Genomic DNA, 14,970 nt, shown 5'->3' on the forward strand with positions numbered 1-14,970 from the left:
TGTCAAACTAGGTCTACTGCTTCTACTGTTCAGACAGTGAGTATAGCATGGATCAGCTCTAAAGTCAGCCTTGCTTTACTTTTTATTTCTATACTTTTATAAATCATCAAAATAAATGTAGATTATTTGTGTTCTTGAAAAAAAATCTTCCTATTTTTTCTTGTTTTAGAATTATGCTAAAAGATGTTTGAAGAAATGCTTTTTTTAATTATTGGATTGGGCTGTAATCAACAAAATACTGTATATTCTCAAAATACTGGCTAAAGTACTAAAAAGAAAACAAAAAGGCCCTCTTGTTTGTAATATTTTTATGTAATAGCAAAATAAGCCACAGGTGGGTACATAAATAATAGTATATGAGTAACAAACCATGTTTTCTTCTATTTTTACAGTAATTTATGAGCTATTTTTACATCTTCAAGGTTTCAGGAAGAAAAGTCAGACTGCATGGTATAGTACAAAGCTTTCCGGTTTTCTTTCAGCCTGTCAGCGATGCCAGGACAGATTTCCTTGAATTGTCCTCATGTATCACACACAAGGTAGAAATTATTAACACTGGACAAATAAGTCATACTTAATATAGGCGCAAGCAGCAGCCATCTGGGTCTATGCACCAATGGCTCTTGTAGTTGAAACAAGAAATGAAATGTATTTTTTTTTTTTTATTATTAACTATTAGTTAGGATTTGATGAATTACACAAACAAACAAACGACTGTTACTGAAAGAGAAGTTAAAAAAAAATCTGTCATAATATATGTGATAAGCAGTGGTGTGTGTGGATTCATGTTTAATGTTTACATTTAAATTAACTCAATGTGAATGTCACTGGCAAATTCTAATGAATTTGTATTATTTTCAGCTATAAAAGCGTTTATCTTATCCCCTTTTTTAAAAAATGTATTTCTATAGTAAAGATGTTACCTTACAATCTTTAAAACTTTTTATTTGTGTGGAATCAAGTCAAGTCTAGCACAAGATTTACACAACTAGTTTCCAAAGTGCTTTACGGTATAAAATAGAATCAAATAAGAAAAAAAGTGTGTCAACTGAAGTAAATATACATACAGTACATACACACATCTGAAGGATAACTTTTCAAATACACTACATACATTGAGATTTCATCAGAATCACTGAAGAAACATTACACATGGCTCCAGAGTTTTTAGCACAAAATTAAAATAAATTACTGACTTGCACAAAATTGGTACACATACTCGTTTTAACATAAGTCGTTTTATCCATTTTTGTTGTCATGATAGGCCATTCATATTTGCTGTTATTAGTATGTTGGAATTTGATTTACTGATAGCGGCCATCTTTGTTGGTTTTTTCAGGTTTGTTTAGCACTTGCCCTGAAGAATATACCCATCATACCCATCAGTTATGACAGGTTTATAGTTATAATGCCTCCAAGCACAAATTTTGACACAATTTGTTGTGCCTCCTCAGAATGTCATTTTCTCAATTTGTATCGTTTCATTAAATTCATTAAGACACTGGATTGAGCAGATTATTCAAATTTGTCAAAATGGTCAATGCCAGACCAATTCATTGGCTTATAACTTCACAATGCTTGGATAAAGCAAAACTGTTTTGATAAATTTTTGTCGTAAGGGTCTTGGGATGATGCATGCCAAGTTTTGTGCAAATCAAACAGCCTGGGAGGAGTTTGAAAAAGTGTTTGAGAAAAGAGTACAAAAATTTCCCAAGTGGAAATGAAATTTAATTCTGTAGAGCTTGACTAAGGGATTAAGAGGAAAGGCGGATTTTAGCCTTTACAGTTCAACACATATGAATTAAAACACAAATGAACTTATTATAACACCACCTCCTTTCTGACGGATTTGATAAGTGGGGCTCGAGTAGTGGAAGGGATTTGCAACCACCCAAACCAAGTTTTAGATCTCCTATGACATTGTGTTTTCTGAACACAGAGTGGAGAAAGAATATTTGGCAAAAGTGTACAAATACAATAGTGTTCCAGCACCTTCTGTGAATAGAATGTATTTATACAAAGTGCTTTTAATTATGGTCATGGATTCCTGAAAGTAAAATGCTTGATGAAGAGGTGTCTTCAGCTGTTTCTTCAAAGCAACAAAGTAGCAATCTCAGCAGATTGGTAGCCAGATGTGGACACTTTTGGGTTGACTGAAGATCAGAGGAACAGCTGTGTCTTAGATCATCTCATGTCTAGCTTCTTGATGAAGTTGACCCATTGCCTTGAAGAACAAAAAATGACAAAGTGGATTTTAGGATCTATGATGAGCGAGAAGTGAATTTCCATGTTTTAGAATCAAACAAACCTGTTTGAATGAAGAGAAAGATTATTCTTTATTGTTTATCTACAGATACTCCATACTACACTGTTGTACCAATAGATGGCATAATATTTGCTTGGTTTGCAAAGACTAAGATCAGTATTGCTAAATAATGCATTTGATTTAGATTTTGTAATAAAAAATTGGCTTACTGTATTATTGTAATGTTGTCACATGACCATTCTTCTTGCCATAATTTCCATTGTGTGCTCAAACAGTGGCATGTAGATGAGGAGCCAAGCATAGGAAAAAAAAACAGAGGACCAGTATCAGAAATAAGAAATACACTGATTTTATGATGTATTCAAATAAAATATTTTTCTCATTTTATATTGTAAGAGGAATTTGAACTTACCTTGTTATTAAAAGTTGTAACATGTAACACCCATATTTACCATAACAGAAGCTCAAACAGTGACATGCAGATGAAGAGAGCTGAATATAGAAAAACACAGAATACCAGTATCAGAAATTCATTGATTTTTTGATGTATTCAAATGAAACATCTGATTCTATATTTAATGAAGCATTTGCTTATTGAACATACCTTGTTCATTTATTGTTGTCACATGACTCACATTTACAATAGCAGAGGTTCAAACAGTGACATGTAGAAGAGCATCAAGCATAGAAAAAACTTTCTAATTTTCTTTTGCAATAAACATTTGGTTTATTGAACTTACCTTGTTAATTTCATGCTGTCACATGACCCACATTTACCATAGTAGGGACTCAAACAGTGACATGTAGATGAAGAGAGCATATAAACAGAAGACCAGTATCGGAAATAGTAATTTTATGATGTAGTCAAATGAAAGGCTTTCTGATTTAATGTTGTAAGAAACATTTAGTTTACTGAAATCACCTTCTTAAGAATGTCACATGACCCAATTTTGTATATTATAAGAAACATTTGGGTTATTGAACTTACCTTGTTCATTTATTGTTGTCACATGACCCACATATACCATAGTAGAGGTTCAAACAGTGACATGTAGAAGAGCATCAAGCATAGAAAAAACTTTCTAATTTTCTTTTTGCAAGAAACATTTGGGTTATTGGACTTACCTTGTTCATTTATTGTTGTCACATGACCCAAATTTACCATAGTAGGGCCTCGAACAGTGACATGTAGATGAAGAGAGCATATAAACAGAAGACCAGTATCAGAAATAGTGATTTTTTGATGTAGTCAACTGAAAGGCTTTCTGATTTAATGTTGTAAGAAACATTTAGTTTACTGAAATCACCTTCTTAAGAATGTCACATGACCCAAGTTTGTATATTATAAGAAACATTTGGGTTATTGGACTTACCTTGTTCATTTATTGTTGTCACATGACCCAAATTTACCATAGTAGAGGTTCAAACAGCGGCATAAAGATGAAGAGAGTCAAGCATAGAAAAAACACAGAAGACCAGTATCAGAAAGTCACTGATTTTTTAATGTATTCAAATGAAACATCTGATTCTATATTTAATGAAACATTTGGTTATTGAACATACCTTGTTCATTTATTGTTGTCACATGACTCACATTCACAATAGCAGAAGTTCAAACAGTGACATGTAGAAGAGCATCAAGAATAGAAAAAACTTTCTAATTTTCTTTTTGCAAGAAACATTTGGTTTATTGAACTTACCTTGTTAATTTCATGCTGTCACATGACCCACATTTACCATAGTAGGGACTCAAACAGTGACATGTAGATGAAGAGAGCATATAAACAGAAGACCAGTATCAGAAATAGTGATTTTTTGATGTAGTCAAATGAAAGGCTTTCTGATTTAATGTTGTAAGAAACATTTAGTTTACTGAAATTACCTTCTTAAGAATGTCACATGACAAATGTTTGTATATTACAAGAAACATATACCATAGTAGGGGCTCAAACAGTGACATGTAGATGAAGAGAGTCAAGCAAAGAAAAAACACAGAAGACCAGTATCAGAAATACAGTGATTTTGTCATGTAGTCAAATGAAAGGCTTTCTGATTTAATATTTTAAGAAACATTTAGTTTACTGAAATCACCTTCTTAAGAATGTCACATGACCCAAGTTTGTACATTATAAGAAACATTTGGGTTATTGGACTTACCTTGTTCATTTATTGTTGTCACATGACCCAAATTTACCATAGTAGAGGTTCAAACAGTGGCATGAAGATGAAGAGAGTCAAGCATAGAAAAAACACAGAAATACAGTGATTTTGTCGTGTAGTCAAATGAAAGGCTTTCTGATTTTGATGTTGTAAGAAACAATTAGTTTACTGAAATCACCTTCTTAAGAATGTCACATGACCCAAGTTTGTATATTATAAGAAACATTTGGTTTATTGAACTTACCTTGTTAATTTCATGTTGTCACATGACCCACATTTACCATTGTAGGGACTCAAACAGTGACATGTAGATGAAGAGAGCATATAAACAGAAGACCAGTATCAGAAATAGTGATTTTTTGATGTAGTCAACTGAAAGGCTTTCTGATTTAATGTTGTAAGAAACATTTAGTTTACTGAAATCACCTTCTTAAGAATGTCACATGACCCAAGTTTGTATATTATAAGAAACATTTGGGTTATTGAACTTACCTTGTTCATTTATTGTTGTCACATGACCCAAATTTACCATAGTAGGGGTTCAAACAGTGACGCAGACGAGCATCAAGCATAGAAAAAAATTTCTAATTTTCTTTTTGCAAGAAACATTTGGGTTATTGGACTTACCTTGTTTATTTATTATTGTCACATGACCCACATATACCATAGTAGGGGCTCAAACAGTGACATGTAGATGAAGAGAGTCAAGCAAAGAAAAAACACAGAAGACCAGTATCAGAAATACAGTGATTTTGTCGTGTAGTCAAATGAAAGGTTTTCTGATTTAATACTGTAAGAAACATTTAGTTTACTGAAATTACCTTGTTAATGATGTCACACTGCCCATATTTTCAGTAGTAGGGAGTCAGGACTCAGTGGAGACTCAGGAAACAGTGATGTGTATAAGCAGAGAGACAAGCATAGAAAATACACAGAAGACCAGTATCAGAAATACATTGATTTTATGATGCATTTAGATCAAACACTTTCTAATTTTTGTAAGAAGCATTTGGGTTATTGAAATCACCTTGTTACTATTGTCATATGACATTTACCATAGCAGGAGCTCAAACGTGGTACTGTATGTTAATGTTAACATGTTAATGCAATTTTCTCATCTATTTATATGTAGCATTAATATTACGTATTAAACATTTAGGTTACTAAACTTACCTTTTAATTTACTGTTGTTTAATGACCTTTCTTGCTACATTAACCCCTGCTGTGCTGTGACTCAAACAGGAGCAGGTAGATGGACAGTCATGTCATGCACAACAAGGAACAGAGAAGATCAGTATTAGAGATATGTTTTTGTGATTACTCTAAATACAGTTAATGATTTTTTTTGTACTTCTATAGAAATTTATCTTCATGTGAAGACTTTGTTCACCCTATTCACACACGAAAACTAAAGACTACAAGTTCCAAATACATGACGTTATAATAGTAATAGAATGTTGATGAACATGGCTGCAGCTCAAGTCCATACGATTGTTATTGTTTGAATGTTACACACGGTCTACTGTTGTACAATCCTACCAAAGAGCACTAAAATAGTACAAAGCACAAACGTAGTCCAAAGCACTCGACACTGATTAAACGGTTAATACGTATGGATTCAGAAATACTAACACAAATAGCAAAAGTCAAAACCTAGACAGGGTTATGCATTTAAAGTTCCATTTAAATGTTTACGGCTTCAGTTAAAACCGTATAAAAATATAAACATCTATTATATTATATATTAAATATAAAGGTTTCTCCAGCAGTTATTAGTTATGAGTGTTTATCATTAACGCGTCATTAAAATGATGCGATTGTGAAGCTGTGGTTCCCTCTGGTGGACAGCAGTAATATTACAGTAGTTCTTTCACTCCCATTGAAGTAATGGCTTGCTTCCTTGTACAAGAGTTAAGCAAGATATTACATGATGAAATTTGATAAGCTTGGCTGCTGTGAACCTTTTTGATAATTTTATTTGATCAAGTTTGGATATTGCATTTAGCAAATATACAGTCAACCCAAAACGTATTCAGACGTCTTCAACATTTCTCATATTATCACAGTTTATTTGCTATAGTTTAGAAAATGGTAATAAAATATGACAAGAACTCAGAGTTAAACTGGGTCAGAACAAATTCAGACTGTCTCACAAATGAATTAGGTTGAATATAGCTGTCAGTTGTTAAATTTAAGTAATTAGATGATACCAATTTAGATCAACCAATTACCAAACAATGCTTAATTTTGTTTAGTTTGTGGTGTAAAAAGTTCACATTAGCAATTAAAGAAAAAACACTGTAGCAAAACATGGTCAGGTCAAAATGCCTGAATAATGTTTGGTCCCAAATTTTTATCAGTTGTACTGGTAGTCCACGGAGTAGTTTACTTTATTTTGCTATCCTCACTTAATGCATCTCATAAATGAACTATAGTGTCCTGCACCAACGAGTAAAAAAATATAAACAAGTCTAGTGTCTGAATAATTTTTGGTTTGACTGTAGGTCAAATATTCAAAAGGGCTTTTTTTGTTTTGCTATCCTCACTTATATAAATGAACTATAGTGTCCTGCACCCACTAGTAAAAAAATATAAAGAATTAAATCTGGTGTCTGAATAACTTTTGGTTTGACTGTAGGTAAAATATTCAAATGGGCTTTTAAAAATAACTTTGTTATTTTGTTATTTGATAAACCAAAATTCCATTGATATAACTCATTCTACCAGTTTGCACACTAATGACCAATGTGTGTGTTGTTGGTGGGGGAGGGTGTGTTCCAATCTGTGCCACAGTCTGACCAATCCAGTCTCAGTGGTCCTGGGGGAGTCAGCTAATTTCTACAAGGCAGTCCTGTGAGACTTTTGGAACAAGCCAGCTAAGCATGTCTGCAGTTAAAAAGATGTGTATCTCAGATGTGACACCATCAGCCTGTAGGTAAATGTAGCTACTGGATGTTGATGTAAAGATAAATGTTTTGATGTCATTAGGCCATGCTATACACAACTTTGATCTGCATATTGTCAGGTTAGTAAGCATGTTTATTAGGCAATTTATGGCATGTTGGTTTCTTCAGTTTCTTCAGCAAGCATATTAATTTAGATTCTCCTTAGTGGCTTCTTACTGTAGTTCTGTGGTCATTAACTCTCTTGAATTACTGCATTCAAAACTGGATTTTTAGAAAATAAGTCAGCAATGAAGGCATCATTTTCAGAGAAACAAATTCAGATTGTCCTGTTTACCTGTTTACTTATACAGCTGCAGTTGGGATACTCACAGTTTTCCACAGGCTTATAATTATAATCTTTGTCTGGTGTTTGTGGGCGAGCAGGGGTCTTAGAACAGTCAATGATTTATGTGCAGGTTGTCGAAATGTAAATTTGAGTTTAATCTTTTAACTTATTTTCAGTAGTAACAGGCATTTCCTCATTTTTAGATTCTGGTAAGTGACTGCCCTCAATATAGGCACATTAGTTTTTTGTTGTTGTTGTTGTTTTTTGATTGATTTACAGTTTCTGAATATCTAAAGGCAGCCTGCAATAGCAATGAATTCTTACGAGTTCTGTTAATGCCACACATATGGTCTCCATGTTGTGTCTCCTCTAAAATGTGAAAAAAAAACTTACTGTGATGCATTTCTGTATGCTTGTGTTTCAGTATTTTATCTTTTTTTTGTAATCTTTGCCCATTTGTCTTTGTCATTTATGTTAAACAAGAAGGTTTATACCTTCACTGACATCATGTTATAATGTATAATCCATAACATGTGGTTATTTATACATATAATTTAATGTTGACATTTTGTGTAGAAGAAAAGAAGGACATGGTAATCAGAATTATTTGACGGGAGTTTAGGACTAGTACTTACTCTACAATACGTATTGGTGCACGTTTGAAAACAAGTAAATAAGTGAATTTTAGTGCTAACCCTAATTCTAAATGAGGACACTCCATATACTTTTAACTCTAAGCCTAACAGAAAACTACAACAACAACAATAAAAACTATTTTTTTATCCGTGTTTAGACGTTCTCAAAATTAGGTTGTGTCAGATTTAGCTCACTTCTGGGTACAAATGTGTATTCTAAATAAATATGATTAAAGTAGAAACACTCAACCTGAACTACAGTGACTCTTAAATCCTCTCATCCCTGCTGCGTGGTCAGTGAGTTTAACCCCACAGCTCACAAACTAGTTCACATGCCTCGCCCTAATTTAAAATAGACCCTTGCGATTGGTCCAAAACCGCGGTTAGTCAAGGTAACCCCGCCCTTACGCGTTCTGATTGGCCACTTTCTACGGCTCCTCCCTTTGGCTTTTGACAGCAGCTGACTGCACAGTGAGTTTTGTTATCCGTGCGTGACTCACGTTTCATCAAGAGAAAAATGAGTGGACAGACAGAGACAATCTGAAGGTTTTATTTTCTGGAATTAATCGGCTTGAGCAGGAGTGCAGACATGGAGATCGCGTAAGTATTTTCAACCACAGAGAGATAACAGAAGACATAGAGAAAGATGAATATAGCTTTCTGCGATGCCAGGAACATGTGCATTTGTATTCACTGATCTGTGGCTGTGAATTTTAAAAATATTTTCATAAATTATGCTGCATGCAACAGGCTTCTTTAACTTTGTATAGGACAGAAGATTTATCTATCATGATCTGTCTATGATAATATATATACATGTACAGTAGAAAGTGTTTGTGACAGCATTTGCAGTTTGTCAGTTGCAGGATAGGGCAACCAGTATATGATAATCAAAATTACTTGATCGTACTTTTATTAGACCTAGTGCACAACTACAGTTCTAATATTTTAAATAATTTGCAGGGAGTTATGATTAAAATGTTATTATTAGAACCATATACTTTACTGAAGCTCAACTAGTGTGTTCAGATGCTTCAGGTAACCTGAATTCACCTGTAGCCTACCAACATTTTCAGAAATCACAATTACCTGAATTATATGATCACTACAATTTTCAGAATACAGTAACATTACTATACACAAGCCGTTTTCTTTTGTGGTAATTCATTGTAATGTGACAGCCCTGCTCCCTTCCTGCATGTCTGGAGAGAGTTTATCTACACACTTGCAGATTGTGCACTGACGCCTGTTCAAGGAAAATATGCCACTCTGATATAAGACGTGTGTGTGTGTGTGTGTGTGTCTGTGAGTACTTTATTTTAATCTTTTCCGACAGTTAGACCTTGGTGGTGCTCCTTGCTCTCCTATTGTTATTCACACAGAGATTGCAACTTTAATGATCACTGTAATGTATATAATCAGCTGAAGATGCTGCCACACACACAGTTGTAATAACAGCTTTCTTTAACGCTGCAAACCTTCCAAGCCAGCAGTTTGTCTGAATTAACACATAATTTCAGACAAGTGTTGCGTAGTACTGTTTGTCTTAACCAAAATGGCTCTATGAAAGGAAACGCAGATTATAAACAAGATCAGTTTAACTTCTTGGGCCATAAGGCACACACACTCAAGCCGATAGGCCTGTTCAGGAAGCTGATTGGCCCAGTGTCCTGGTTTGCATACAGGAAGGCAGTGGCTCATGATATTTTTAGTGGCACTAAAGACAGAGTGTTTTCTAGAATTTTAACACTGAATGGTATCATTAACCCCAATTTTTTTTAGCATAATTTACACATTCTCTATGCTGTGCACAACCTGTGAGATTATTATTATTTTTTTATTTTTTTGGTTAAACGTGAACAGAGAAATTTGGTTAAAGGTCCTCGTTGTTCGTTTCCAAACAACTAAAGTGCTTGGTGATTTATAATACTAGTTCCAAAAAAAGGACCAATATAAGTAGACATACGTTTTGTGTAGGACAAGACTGATATTAAGTTATTATAAATCTGCTACAAACTGTACATATGCAGAGTATAAAAATAGTGGACAAAATGTAGTCTTACTAGTCTGAAATTTGAGGCATGCAGGCTGTTGCTGAGGTCACTACTTAAATGTCCATTAGTTAAAACAGAATTGCACAAGTACTGTGACTGTTCACGAATTTTGGTTTAATTTCGTTACTGATGATTAAATGGAGGAACTGAAATACTTTGATTGGTTGAACCTAAACAAGGTTTTATTTTCCATAAACTATTACAATTGTTGTCCATTTCTGAACTGTCTGTCAGTATTATATTGGTAACTCAAATCTCTTACAGTTACTTATTTTTAATGGCTGAGTACTGCATAAATCAATGTAGAATTGGCATATGGTGAAATTGACAGATATGCAGTGCATCTGTGTCTACCCTCTGTCCTCATGCTGAAATCATAGACTCGAAGGCTGCGGATAAAAGGATTTAATTTTTCATTATTTTTATTCTCTTGTGAAGCTGATTATTCTGTACTGTAGGATAATCTCACTATTTTGCTGATTCTTAAAAATATGAATTTGGCTAACCTAAATTGAATAAGCAAAGCTGACATTCCTCTTGTTAAATTATGGCAGGATGAATGAACAGAATTTACTATGTTTTAATATTGCTTTTTGGTTTCTCCCTGTGTCTAGTGGTGGGTGTCACACATGCCCTGGCAGCGAGTGTATGTGTGTGTAAGTCTGGGTCAAAGCTCTGATGAGATGATTAGTGCTGATGAAAGTGGTGGAGGAGGGGCCATGTAAAGAGTCAACCCTGTGTGACATGGATTGTGATGGGCTGTGAATGTATGACAAAGGTCATGTCTGTGAGCTACCCATGTGTATTTTTTTTCTCCTTTTTCGTTGAAGGATTTGTTCACTTCCAAAACAAAAATGTTGTTTTTAATTGAACGACTACATGTAATATTTGTCACACAGCAGGAATTGCAGATTGCAGATAATCTGCAATTGCAGATTAATGCAATGAAAATATAAATATAAATAGATTAAACTAATAAGTACACACACACAAACAAATAAAAGTATGTCAGTTAAAGGATTAGTTCACTTCCAGAACAAAAATTTACAGATGATTTACTCACCCCCTTGTCATCCAAGATGTTCATGTCTTCTTTCTTCAGTCGTGAAGAAATTATGTTTTTTTGAGGAAAACATTTCAGGAATTTTCTAGTGGGCTTCTATGGTGCCTGCGAGTTTGAACATCCAAAGTACAGTTTCAGTGCAGCTTCAAAGGGCTCTAAACGATCCCAGCCGAGGAAGAAGGGTCTTATCTAGGAAAACAATCGGTTATTTTCTAAAAAAATTACAATTTGTATACTGCTTAACCTCAAATGCTCATCTTGTCTACATCTGCGATGCACATGCAAACTCTGTGCAGTCCAGTTCAATACAGTTAGGGTAGGTCGAAAAACTCCCATCTCATTTATTTCCTCCAACTTCATGATCATCCTACATCGCTGTTTTACCTTTTTTTGTAAAGAACGTTTGCCGTTCACTCTGTAAACACTGGGTTGGTACTTCTGCAGCGATGTGGGGCGATTTTGCGCACTGCAGAGCTAGACAAGACGAGCATTTGAGGTTAAAAAGTATGTTAATTTTTTTTAGAAAATAACCAATCATTTCGCTAGATATGACCCATCTTCGTCGGTTGGGATCGTTTAGAGCCCTTTGAAGCTGCATTTAAACTGCGTTTTGGAAGTTCAAACTCGCAGGCACCATAGAAGTCCACTATATGGAGAAAATTTCTGAAATGTTTTCCTCAAAAAACATAATTTCTTTATGACTGAAGAAAGAAAGACATGAACATCTTGTATGACGAGGGGGTGAGTAAATCATCTGTAAATTTTTGTTCTGGAAGTGAACTAAATCTTTAACTGACGTACTTTTACTTGTTTGCGTGTGTGTATTTATTTGTTTAATTAATTTATTTGTTTATATTTGCATTGTATTAATCTGCAACTGCAAATAGTCCTGCTGTGTGACAAATATTACATGTAGCCGTTCAATTAAAAACAATTAAAATTCATAGTTACAGTGATTCACAGAAATTTGTTTCTTTAAACCGAAACACAGAATCCAAAGTTAAAGTATTCATTTGATCAAAAAAAGTTTTTAATAATCAATTAATTAATCAAATTTATGTAATCATCAACACTCAAAACACAATGATTTTTACAAACATTGCACAGAAGGCAGTTTTTATGGATTTTATATTTTTATGTTTCTACTCTAATTTGTAGTTATACAATATGAACATTTAAACAGTGGCTGTAATTAAAAAAAAAATGTTTTCATGACAGATTTATTCAAACATACATTAAATAGCAGGTTAAGTAAAAATATAAAGAATATGTGCATATATTTAGCAAAACGCTCTTCTTTGGGAGTTTCGGCTCCCAAAAAATATTTGACCTCAATCAGAAATTGCTGATTTAGCTGAAAATGTTTCATTGCCAAAATGTCAGTGCATCGCTGATGTCTAGAATCTACAATGCTTTTGGGAAGCGCAGCCCTGTTCAATCATTGTGTTGCTAATGAACAGTTACGTTAAAATTGTTTGGTACTCACGCACACACTTCTTAATAGTAGGCTTAAAGCACTTTTCTGTCTGGTTTTATATTGTGAATCACTCAACAGTAAATGGAGAAGCAAGAAACTAAAAGCATTTCTCTTGCACTTGAAAATTGAGCTGTTTTGAATTTTTTTTCAGGCTTTGACACACAAAGGCACAATGTCACTCACTTGTCAATTATATTTTATGCTAATTATTGTGATTTTGCTGTGCAGGGGGTGCTGTTGTTGCCTGGTTACAGAAAGCTGACATTAAGACAAACTCTTGTGGTATTGTGATTGAAAAAGTTAGCCAAAAAGAAAGTTTTAAAAGTTTCCAAAGGTAAGTTTGACTGTCTTCAGTTTAAAATAGTTTGAAAGATTGAAAAGTCTGAATATTTTGAAGGCAATTACAGTCATTATTATAAAACAGATAGTGATGGTGTTGCTGTGTGGTTGCTAGGTTACTCAGGGTGGTTGCTAGGGTGAAAAACCTCAGGTGGTTGCTAGGGTGTTGCTATGTGGTTGCTTGGGTATCCAGGGTGGTCTGCTAGGGCAGTTGCTAAGGTGTTGCTAGGCAGTTGCTAGGGTACTCAGGGTGGTTACTAGAGTGTTACTATGTGGTTGCTAGGGTATCCAGGGTGGGTAGGGGTTGCTAAGGTGTTGCTAGGCGGTTGCTAGGGTACTCAGGCTGGTTGCTAAGGTGTTGTTAGGCGGTTGCTAGGAGTTGCTAAGCGGTTGCTAGGGCCAGGGGGTTGCAGGTGTTGTTAGGCGGTTGCTAGGGAGGCGGTTGCTAGGGAGTTACTATGCGGTTGCTAGGGTATCCATGGCGGTTGCTAAGGTGTTACTATGTGGTTGCTAGGGTACTCAGGCTGGTTGCTAAGGTGTTGTTAGGCGGTTGCTAGGGAGTTGCTAGGCAGTTGCTAGGGTACTCAGGCTGGTTGCTAAGGTGTTACTATGTGGTTGCTAGGGTACTCAGCATGGTTGCTAGGGTGTTGCTACGTGGTTGCTAGGGTATCCAGGATGGTTGCTAGGTTGTTGCTAGGCGGTTGCTAGGGTACTCAGGCTGGTTCCTAAGGTGTTGCTAAGCAGTTGCTAGAGTACTCAGGGTGGTTGCTATTTAAGTTGCTAGGTGGTTGCTATGCTACCTGGGGTAGTTGCTAAGGTGTTGTCAGGCAGTTGCTAGGGTACTCTGGGTGTTTGCTAGGGTGTTGCTAGGTGGTTGCTAGGGTACCCGGGGGTGGTTGCTAAGGTGTAGCTAGGCAGTTGCTAGGGTACCCAGGGTGGTTGCTAAGGTGTTGCTAGGTGGTTGCTAGGGTACTCAGGGTGATTGCTATGGTGTTACTATCATATTGTTACCATGATTAGCAAGTTATTAGCATGTTGCTAGCATATTTAACATGTTACTAGCATGTTACTAGCATGTTTCTAATATGATAAGCATGTTACTAGCCTGACTCTAGTATGACTAGCAAGCTGTTAGCATGATTAGCATGTTGTTATCATGTTTTTAGTATGATAAGCATGTTACTAGCATGATTCTATCATGGTTATCAAGTTACTAGTATGTTTCTAGGATGATTACCATGTTACTAGCATAATTCTAGCATGATTAGCAAGATACTAGCATGATTCTAGCATGATTAGCATGTTACTAGCATACTGCTAACATGACTTAAATAGATTAGAAATATTAGATGAGTTTGAATGAGTCTAAATGGATTAGTAATAGTACATAGAAGTGAAGCTTCATTTAGTCTCAAAGGATTCTTGGAGTTTAGATTTGAATTTTGACAGTTGGAGCTGGCTTATCTGAACATTCCGTCAATGTAAGTCTATGGGATTTTTTGGTGGTTTTGACGGTCCGGTTTACGAAAACCGTAAGCCGGATCAGTCTGAAAAGATATAGCAACCCGAGTCAGACCAGTCTGCAGGTCTGGGCCGAGTTTGGTGGCTGTAGCTTAAAAGCTCTAGGAGGAGATACGTTTTAAAAAAGGGTCTCAGAAGAAGAAGAAGAAGAAGAAGAATAAGAATAAGTTTAAATACAATATCAGTAAGTTGGCTTTTTCAAGCCAACTTAATGATTAAGTTCT

General features: G+C 35.1%; 1 protein-coding gene across 2 annotated transcripts in view; it reads left to right on the forward strand.

Moving 5' to 3' along the window:
• Nucleotides 1–7,334: 7,334 nt before the first annotated feature.
• The window catches only part of trim2a (tripartite motif containing 2a), a 36,167-nt gene continuing 28,531 nt past the window's right edge, over nucleotides 7,335–14,970 (forward strand). Inside the window, exon 1 of one of the 2 annotated variants that reach the window (XM_051111525.1) lies at nucleotides 7,335–7,451. The gene's annotated coding sequence lies outside the window, so the exon portion shown is untranslated. Of the gene's footprint in view, nucleotides 7,452–8,757; nucleotides 8,893–14,970 lie in introns of those variants that run through there. The other variant, XM_051111506.1, reaches the window with a different exon arrangement.

Source organism: Labeo rohita, chromosome 1 (genome assembly GCF_022985175.1).
Source record: "Labeo rohita strain BAU-BD-2019 chromosome 1, IGBB_LRoh.1.0, whole genome shotgun sequence".
Classification (NCBI taxonomy): Eukaryota; Metazoa; Chordata; class Actinopteri; order Cypriniformes; family Cyprinidae; genus Labeo; species Labeo rohita.